Source organism: Tursiops truncatus, chromosome 1, assembly GCF_011762595.2.
Source record: "Tursiops truncatus isolate mTurTru1 chromosome 1, mTurTru1.mat.Y, whole genome shotgun sequence".
Lineage (NCBI taxonomy): Eukaryota > Metazoa > Chordata > Mammalia > Artiodactyla > Delphinidae > Tursiops > Tursiops truncatus.
This window is the reverse complement of record NC_047034.1, coordinates 87,712,532-87,722,319: the sequence shown is the minus strand read 5'-3', so window position 1 is coordinate 87,722,319 and position 9,788 is coordinate 87,712,532. Positions and strand designations below refer to the sequence as shown.

Sequence of the window (9,788 nt, the reverse complement as noted above, 5' to 3'; positions counted from 1 at the left end):
GGCTCACCAGCAGGGGAGCCATCCAGCTTTCTCACGGTCAGGGCCGCAGTGGCATGTAGAGGCCAGCGCTCCCCATACTCTCTACCTTGGTGTCATCCATCTTCTCTTCCTGTTTGGGGCTTTGCAAAGGCTGTGACCTTGAGCAGGGAGGTGAAGAGGACCAGTGCCCACACTGGCTGCACCCACACAGGGCCAGCCTGGCTGGTTGAGATGAACAGAGCTTAGAACTTGAGTGAGGAGACCTGGCCCCCAGTCCTGGCTCTCCCAGGTTTGAGATGAGGCATTACTCTCTCTGCATCCCAGACTTCCCCTCTCTAAGCCAAGGGATTAGACGTGCTTTGATATGGGAAATCCCCTCATAAATGCATAACTGCTCTACAATCCAAGTTGGTTTCCTGGGTTTCCTGAGAGAGGCAGCAAGCACTAAACAGCAAAATCCAACCCTCGTGTTCTGCAACTCATGTGCTATCACCTCTCCCCTAGACTCTGTTCCCTCACTAGCTAAACAGGGGTTAAAAATGACCCATCTCAGAGTCGTCGCCCACCTTAAAAAGACAGGGCACCAGGCAGTGGGAAACTCCTCCGAAGGTTGGAGCCCTGCCCCCTGGGACCCGCCAGAGAGTGGTGGGTGCTGGGATCCTTGGGAGATGAAACCAGCCGAGAGGGTTGCAAACTGGACAGGCCTGACATTTTTTTGCCCTGCAAAAATAGCACATAAGAAACCTTCTGAGTGCCTTGGGAAGGAGAGGATGGGCCCCCCTCTTTAGTTCTCTCCCCACAGAGCCCACCCTCCCCACTGTCTTAGGCAGGACTGCTTCATACACTTTGTAACTGGCTGGGTACAGCAGGCCAACGAGTTGGCCTTCAGAGAATCCGGACCAGAGGGTTTGGATGTCCCAGGGCGGCAGCAGATGCTGCTCCCATCCTCAGCCCCATCCGGGTCTTGGCAGAGCCCAAGTGGGTGTGTTGTGAGGGAAATTGATCTGACCTCATCGCTCTCCCCTCACCCCCACCCACTACCCCAGAGACCAGGGCTCCAAGTCCAGCCCCGGCAGGTCTGCTGCCTCCTCTCCTCTGTCCTCTGGACTCCTCTGGAGTCCCTGAGCTCCTCTTTCCCCAGAGAGGGTCAGGGCAGAGGGAAGCAGCGTTCCTGCTGGGCCCATAGAGGAGGCTGAGGGCTGAGTGCACCCTGGCCAGCAGCCCAGGAAGCCTGAGCATGTAATGAAAAGATGTATCTTCTTGGGGTTGCTTCTGGGGATAAGAGCTCCCAGTGTTGTCCTCGTCCTGTGACCTCTGTCTGGGCACAGACCTGCTGTCTGGCTCTGACTGTCCCTTTAGGCAGGGTGGGCAGATCCATTTCAGCTGGTTCTGAGCACGGAGAGGACGGACTCCCCTTCTCTCCTCCAGGCCTCCTAATAGCCACCCCACAGGGTGATGGACATGCCTCCCACCCCCATGCATCTTTGCTGTTGGTAAAGTACAGACGCATCCATTCTGCCAGGATGTCTACACAGAGCCACCCAGCCAGTCAGCGGTAAGCAGAGCCTCAGATATAACTCTGCTGCGTGTTGTACCCCGTGTTCATCCCTTCTCCACCCTGACTACCCTGCTGGGAGGACCACGGGCTATGGGGTTTGAGGGGGGAGTGCAAGAGAAGAGTCCCGTCCCACAGCACTAGACAGTGTTTTTGAGGAACCCAGGTGGTCTTGGAACACTTTGGCCTTTGAAGTGAGACCATGAGGGGTCGAGTCATCATGGCCTCGGCAGCCCCAAACCGTCCCACAGGCCCAGAGCCACCTGCCAGGAGGAAGTGAGGCAGGTAAACGTGCCCATTTGGGAAAAGGGACCAGCTTCTGGGGACACCAAGGGGAGGGTGGACAGAACAGGACAGAGGGAAAAGGTCAAGGGCTAGGAGTCTGGGCACCAGGGCAGTGGGGAGAATGTTTAAGGGGATGAACCGGGGGGCTGACCACGTGGCCCTGTCTTTCCTCTTCTCTGTGGCTGGTCAGGACCTGGGGGGGCGGGCATGTGCTTTCTGAGCCTGGTGGCCTGGGCATGGAAGCTGAGTGTGGCCATGAGTGGCGTGGGGAGAACAGTTAGGAGGTGTCAGTCAGGGCGGGGTGTCCCCACACTTCGTGGAAGAAGTCTATGATGTGTGCCCTGAGCAGCTGGGACCAGCGGGGCAGCCTTCCTGGCCTGGGTCACATGGCTCATCTTCCCCTAAGCAGGAGCAACCAGTTTGGCTGGAGAGCTGGGCAGGTGCAAAGGGCAGATGTGACGGGTGCAAGTGCGGTTGACAAGGCTGCTGTTCTTGAGGATGAGTCAGTTGCCTGCACCCTGTGCCAGCGCCGGCAGCTTCCTGGGATTGCCACGAGGATTCAGGGAAGGGTGGGTGTGACGGAGAGGAGCTGGGAGGCGCTGGGGGAGGCTGTGGCTTGAGAGGCCCCAGGCCAGCCTTGGTTCCGTCTCTGCTTGAACCCAGAAGGCCCAGGTTCGGGAGCCTCTGTCTGCACCGCGGCTGGGCAGCCCAGGTTAACCCCTCCAGTGCCAACTTTGTCTTGCCCTGCCCCCTCCCCTGGGCCCTAGCCTCCAGGGGTACCCAGAGGCAGGACTGGGAGGTCAAGCTTTCATTTCCTTTCTCTCTCAGGTCAGCATAGCACTGGCTTCCGGCTCTCCCAGCCTGAGAGTCCTGGGGCCACTCTTGATCTTGACACCATGTCCAGGAGCCAGCACCCTCCTCCAGACCTGCCTTTTCCAGTAGGCTCCACCTCTGTCAGGTGCTCGGCAAAGAGATTAAATAACCAACCAGGATCAACCGGCCTTCCCAGGAAGGTAGCTGAAGGCGTGGGCTCCGTCAGAGGAATGGAGTCTAACGGTAGGACCCAGGGGTGGGAGAGTGGGGAGCATGACCGTGCAGGCAGGGGCTGTCTGAGGCTCTGACACCCAGGAGGTCTGGACAGCAAGCTGGGGAAGCCTTCTCATGAGGCTCCATGGAGCTATCTTCTGAGGGTCCCCCATGGGAGTAGTCTGGCTCTGTAGAGCAGAGGGCTGGGGTGTTGGCCTTGGGCTTGAGGGAGGGAGGGCAGGAGGACTGCTGGTGCCATTGTCTTTATTAAACACGGGGCCCCAAAGGTCAGAGTGAGCCCCTGGTTCAGGCTTGGCTGCCCCCCGGCTCCATCTGAGGGTGGGAGGGAGGTCTGAGGGACCTCTCTCGGGGCTCCCCCTTTCCTCTCTGGGGGTGGGGGTACAGGGACGAGGGTGAGGGTGAGGGTGGCTTTAGGGAGATTCCACGGACAGTGGAAAAAAAGGGCTGAGGTAGGAAAGATGACTGACTGCGTGAGCTGTCCCTTCCCTGAGTAAAGCAACCAGGAGTGGGTGGAGCCGAGGGGTTTGCTGAGTAGAGTCCTCACGGGGGAGGGCCAGAAACGAGGAGGACATGTGACCCTCGGGTGGCTCGAGGGCCAGTGAAGTCACTCTTTCTCCTGGCCTCAGCTTCTCCATTCTCTCAGGATGACAGGGTGCCCTCCTGATGCAAGTTCCTTCTTACTGACACAAGACCAGTCACCCTGGACAGCCAACCTTCCTTCCTTCCCTCCTTCCTTCCTTCTCTCCCACCTTGCTTCCTTCCATAAACAGCCACTGAGGAGAATGGGGAGCAGTGCCCCTTTGCTGGAGGCGGAGGTGGAGGGCGCAGGTACACAGGTGTTTGATTCTCATGTGGTGGGTCGACATCATAACCTGCAGAGGTCCAGGGGCAGAGAGATGTGGCGGCCCTGAGAGAGGGGTTGGCTCTGCTCGGTCACGATGGGGAGGGCTTCACAGAGGAGGTGACTTTTCTTAAAGAAAGGGTAGTGGGACTTCCTGGTAGTCCAGTGGTTAAGACTTCGCTTTCTAATGCAGGGGGTGCGGGTTGAATCCCTGGTCGGGGAGCTAAATTCCCACATGCCTCAGGGCCAAAAAACCAAAGCATTAAAAAAACAGAACCAATATTGTTGCAAATTCGATAAAGACTTTAAAAATGGTCCACATCCAAAAAAAAAAAAAATCCTTAAAAAAGAAAGAAAGGATAGGGACTGGCTTCAAGGAGAAAATGGGAAAGGACCTTCTAGGCAAAAGGCAGGGACCTACCAGGGCGGCAGTAACTAAAGGAGGCACAGGGAGGGAATCCCTGCAGCGTGATGAATGCCAGGATGTAAATAAGCAGGGGTGACTGTCTTAGACGGGGAAGAAATCACCAACCCATCATCTGGACTCTTCATCGGGTGAAGAGAGAGGATGTTGGTCTAATGTAAAGAGTGTGGGGCCCGGAATGTGACAGGCCTGAGTTCCAGTCCAGGTTTTACCACTTAGCTGCCCAGGTTGGGCTGGGCAGTTAACATCCCTGAGCCTCAGTTTCCTCATCTGTACAATGGGATCATGGTGGCGCTGGGGTTTCTGTAAAGATCAGCTGTGACAGTGCTTTGCAAGCTGTCAGTAGCTCTGCAAACTCGAGGCCCTCTTGAGATAGCACCTCAGCAGTAGCCCACTCCTGCATTGACCTTTTGGGGTGCCATTTCCTGGGGAATGGCCACAGAGGGTTGCTCTCACCCAGGCAGGCTAGTGTTTTTGACTTTCACCATACTTTCTGTGGGGTCACTTTTGGGGGATCAGCCGCTGCCTGCCCAGGGTCTCAGGGGCCTGCTGTGGAGAGCTTGGAGGAAAGGGAACGGGAAGCCTGAATCTAGAACTGGAGGATGTTCTAGTGTTACTTCTGGTCTTCCGGCCATGAGTGCTGGGACAATGAGGCATGAGAGGGTAGGGCCAGTGTACCCACAGCGGGACAGGGACCCTGTGGCAATGGGGCACCAGGTGAGTGAAACCAGGAGTGGGTTAGAGACATAGTGGAACCGTGAGGATGTGGAGGAAAGGATAGAGTGAGAAACAGATGAGAGACGCAGGCAGAGTGCCTCTTGCTCCTCCCCTACCCCACCCCTTAGTCTCAGCATCCTCAGCTTTGGGGCTGCCTCTGGGAAGGAAGGAAAGGACCTGTTTAGCTTGAGTGCCTGTTGATGCCTGTTCTCATGCCGCCTGCCCCATGGTGTGCTATGGTAGCCAGTTCAGTTCCCTCTGACCCCCCGGTTCACCCTGCCTCAACCTGGGCAGTGTCCCTGGTGGTCTGTGACTTAGCAGTTCTTTGCCATGGGCAGGGCTCCAGCTGGCTACTGAGTTCAGATCCCCCCAGGGCTGAGGCATGCCCAGAGCCAGGCGAGCCTCAGCCCCAGGCCTGGCTCCTGCACCCTCTCTAAGCCCCTCATCTGTTCCGGTGGCCCTTGAGGCCCCTCCGTCAGCCACGCAGTGGCGCCAGGACAGGGTCGTGCCCAGTGACTCAGCCTGGCCCTCTTCCTGGCACTGAGTAGGTGCTGTAAACACTTGTTGAATGGAATTCTTGCCTCTGGTTGGGATTTTCCACGGGAGCCACATAGCTGTTCCCAGCTCTGCCGTGGGCCTGACCCGTTTCTGCGTCTGCCTACACACATGCCATGCCTTCTCTCCCATACCACACCCTGTCCCTCCTCAGACACCCCTGCAGATTGCTCCCCCAAACCTCTGTCTCCCAGAGGTCCTCTCCCTCCCCACCAGCCCCAGCCTCCCCATGGCCCCTCGATGGCCTGGGAGCGCTGGAGCCTGCACCTGCAGGTGCTTGGTGGTCTCTGCCTTCCATTCCTTCGTTGTTTGTCTTTCCTCCCTGCATGCCTCGGTGGTGTGACCAAGGAGAACAGGCCCTGGCACAGAATCTATCGTGGAGTTCTGTGTGTGCCCGTGTGTGATAGAAGGGCAGAGGGCCAGCGTCGGGCTGAGACGTGAGACCAGGACTTTGGTGTGGGGAGAAAAAGGTTCCTTCATAGGCCGGGTGACCACACATCCTGGTTGCCCAGGGCAGGTCTGGCTCAGGCCTGCTGCCCTGGACTAATTATTTAATACCACCGTAGGTTCTACAGTCACCCTAATCAGAGGGGCTGCTATGGAATCAGGGCATGGGAACTGAGCCCCTGTCATGCCTCCAGGACCCAGCAGGTTCACACATCTCCCCTCTTGAAGACCATACTGAGCCTTCAGACTCACCACCCAGGGGAGCACCACCCTCCTGACTGAACCAGGGTTTCAAGACAGAGGCACATTCACCAGGCACACAGTAACAGGACAGGCCATGGTTCAACGGCAGTGTGAATTGCAAGGGGATGTGTGACAAGTGTATGAGCCTCAAAGAAGGTCAGGTAAGAAAGGAAGAGAGCTTTGCAAGTCCTGAAGTTCCATATTCGTAATAACAGGTACTTAACTCTATCACCAAACCACACCATGACAGGGAGCATATCATTATCTCCATCTTATAGATGCAGAACTGAGGCACAGAGAGGTTAAGTGACTTACCAGAGGTCACACAGCTAGTAAACCAGGTTTCAAACACCAGAGCCATGTTTTTATCCACTATGTTACAGTACCTCACATCCAATGCTTCAGTAATATCTACCACAGGGATTTTGTGAAGGCAAAATAAGGCAAAATGTGTGTTTGCTTTTAAACTAGAAACACTTTTACACACATTAATGAATTGTAAAGTATTTCGGAAATAGCTAACTTGTGACAAACTGTGGAGATACAGTAGAACATAAAAGTATATGCAAACTTCTCCCAAATCCATTGTCTCAAAACTAACCGTAAAGTAAGATTATGAATTTTTGCCTTTCTTTCCCTCCTTTTCAGATGAATCAATTATAATAGAATTGCTTTGATGGTCAGTTTTAGTCATTTACTTTTATGATCAGTATCACCATCAACGCCGGTCGACTCTTATTCTAAAGTGTCTCTTAGCTGGAGCCCCCCTTCCTGTTTTCTAGGGTGTCGTCCACCACGGAACCATCTTCACGTCATAGCTAACTTACTACAAGAGCTTCCCAGCCGGCGCTCTGCTTCTGGTTATTCTTGTCTCACATCCACCCTTCCCACAGCTGCTTGAAAATTCAGCATGGATTTTACCATTCCCCAGAAGGGCCTACGTTATAGCCAGTGAGATAAGGCAGAACATAGAAATAGAAAGTAGGATAATGAAAAGAGAACTGGCCAGTTTTTCATTATTTACTGATGATACAATTGCAGACCTCGAAAACCTGAGAGAATTCACTGAAAGGCAAATATTTTAGGTGGCTAAAGACTAACAGTGGACACTTTTGTAGAACATGCCCTGTACCAGGCCCCATTCTAAGTGCCCTACATGCATTGCCTGGGAGCAGGGGACCAGTATCCTCATTTTGTTGACAAGGAAACTAAGACAGGGAAGTTCAGTGGTTTGCCCCAAACTCAGGTGGTTTGGTCCCTGGGTCTCCTTTCTTGGCTACTCTGCCATTAACAGCTTTCCTATGTACCAGCAATTACTTCATATAAGACGTATTAGGAGGGCAGGGTATAGACATAATAGCCATCAGAGGTGCTGGCGTCTCCCACTTCGGTGCCTCACTTTGTCACCTGTGTCCCATAGCAGCTGCGTTTGTGCCCAGAGTCTCACACAGCCTCTCACAAGATAGTCATCAGCTTCTGGCCCTTATGGCCACTACCACCAGGGCCCCCAGGGAGCAAAAGGACAGGAAAACTGCCATAGCCATTCATCAGCATTGTCCCTTCCTTCGTGAGAACACATTTGTCCACAGCAGCCTTGTTCATAAAGTTGCAACTCTGCCTTCAATAGACACAGTCAGAATCTTCTTGAAATCGTAGTTCCATTTCAAGAGAGGCCCTTAGGTAGTTAACAGGCCCATCTGGGGAGTTCCTCTGGAACAAAAAGAGAGCGTGCCCTAAATGAGTATTGCAGCCTCCACTTCTTATCAGAAAGCAATGCCTTGCAGCTATGCTGGCCGGGCCCCTGAGAGCAGCAGTGGTGGCCTCCGAATGTCTCAGGAGCCCAGGGAGGTGTCGGTAGCACCATCTTAGTTTGCTAGTAGAGTGCATGTATTATGGTTTCCCTCACCCATTTGGGAATTTCCCCAGGGCTGAGACGATATCTCCTCCCCACTCTAATCATTTCTACAGCACCAGATAACACTCTGAAAAGTACAGGATGCTAATTGGCCGATTGACTAAGCTATGGCCCATGACGCTCCCTCTGGAAGATGTGGGAGGAAACAATATTTATCGAGCGCCTTTTATACATACCCAGTGTGGTAGGTACTGTCACATGTCATCTGATTTAATCTCCATGGTAACCTTCTGCAGTAAGTGTCGTCAGAGTCACTATAGATGTGAGGAAACTGAGGTTCAAAGGGGTCGGAGAACTTTGAGTAAATAGCATGGCTGAGGATTGAATGCCAGCCTGTTGGCTGCAAAGCCCCCGGTCTTCCCATTGTGTTACGATACCTCCGGAGTAAGACCCTTTCTTTGCAGTCTTGCTGAGGAGATGTAAAGTTGGAGGGGGTGTGAGTTAAACATCTCCTCAAGAATATCAGCAAGGCAGCCATGGTGGGACACTCACCCCCAGGGTGAGAAAATTCCAAGGCAGTGGGACTCTGGGAGGGGCCGTAGGGGGAGGGGGCGGGGCAGGACTTCTAAGGACTAGTGACTTCCTCTGGGATGTCACCAGCGGCAGTAGCAGGAGGGTGGTGGAAGCCCCATAAGATGGCGTTTGTGCAGAATGCTCCCTGGGTGGTGTGAGCCCTGTGACGCCTGCCCCCGGCCTGCCAGCTCTCAGCTCCTCTGCTCTGAGCCTGTCTGCGGGATGGGACGGCCCCACTGGGAGACTTGGACCAGTGGCTTTCCCAGGCCAGGGTCTTTGCCGCTCCTAAGGCTGAACCCACAGCTTCTCTCCCCTGGGCCAAGTTAAATGCCAGGATGCTGATAGCGTAAACAGGAAGGAGGGAGTTTGGATTTAGAAGAGGCTGGGCCTGAGGGTCAGCCTGTCCTCCAGGAGGAGGGGGAGATGGTAGGGCCTCTCTGTCTCTGCCTGCTCCTCTCGCATTCCAGCTGGCTCTCTGGTTCTTACACAGTTCCCTGTGGCTTTTTCAAGGGTGTGGGTTTGGCGGGGGCGGGACTGGGTGAGAAAAGAGGGACTTGCTGTGGCAATGGACGCAGGAACTTGTGGAGGGCAGGGCCGAAGCACCATGGCAGCATATACTGAGTTCCTTCCATGTGGCAGGAGTGGCGCTGAGCACTTCACGTAAATACATCATTTCTAGGAACTCTCACAGCCTCCTAAGAGCTAGCTGCTCTTACTATCCCCATTGTATTGATGGGGAGGCCAAGACTTAGCAGAGACTGGAGCCGGATCTGTCTGCCTCCTGAGCCAGTGACCTTGCCCACTACGGTGCAGGGGCTCTGTGGTGAGGTGTCCTGAGGAGAGAAAACAAGAGAGCCTGGGAAACTCAGGCAGGGCAGGCAGGCCCAGAGTCTTGACCACTGTAGTCCTGGGTTCCCCATTCCTTTGGCCCCTCATCTCACCACTCCTGTCTGCACTCTCCTCCAGCAGGTCTGTCTCTTTTAGGTACCTTCCTGCTGTGCTCTTAGCCCCAGTAAAACCTGCTCTCTGCAAGGGGCCTGATGGTTCACCAGTGACTCAGAAGGCAGCTGAGGTGCTCTGGGAGAAACATCATGTATGGAAGTTCTGGCTCTGAGTCCTTCCTGGGCCATTTGCGAAACAGAGGAAGATAACTTGGGAGAAAGAGCCTAGAAAATGGCCTGACATAAAGTAGGTGCTCATTAAAATGTTCATCTGTAAAAGCAGAGATGATAACCCAACCTCACAGTCTGTGATAAGTTTGGATGGA

General features: G+C 54.4%; 1 long non-coding RNA gene across 1 annotated transcript in view; it reads left to right on the top strand.

Annotated features, from left to right (window-relative positions):
• The first annotated feature begins 2,408 nt into the window (after positions 1–2,408).
• Positions 2,409–9,788, top strand: part of LOC117313410 (uncharacterized) — a 30,909-nt gene continuing 23,529 nt past the window's right edge. The window contains exons 1-2 of the long non-coding RNA XR_004527881.1: positions 2,409–2,531; positions 2,648–2,875. This is a non-coding gene — a long non-coding RNA (uncharacterized lncRNA). The remainder of the gene's footprint in view (positions 2,532–2,647; positions 2,876–9,788) is intronic.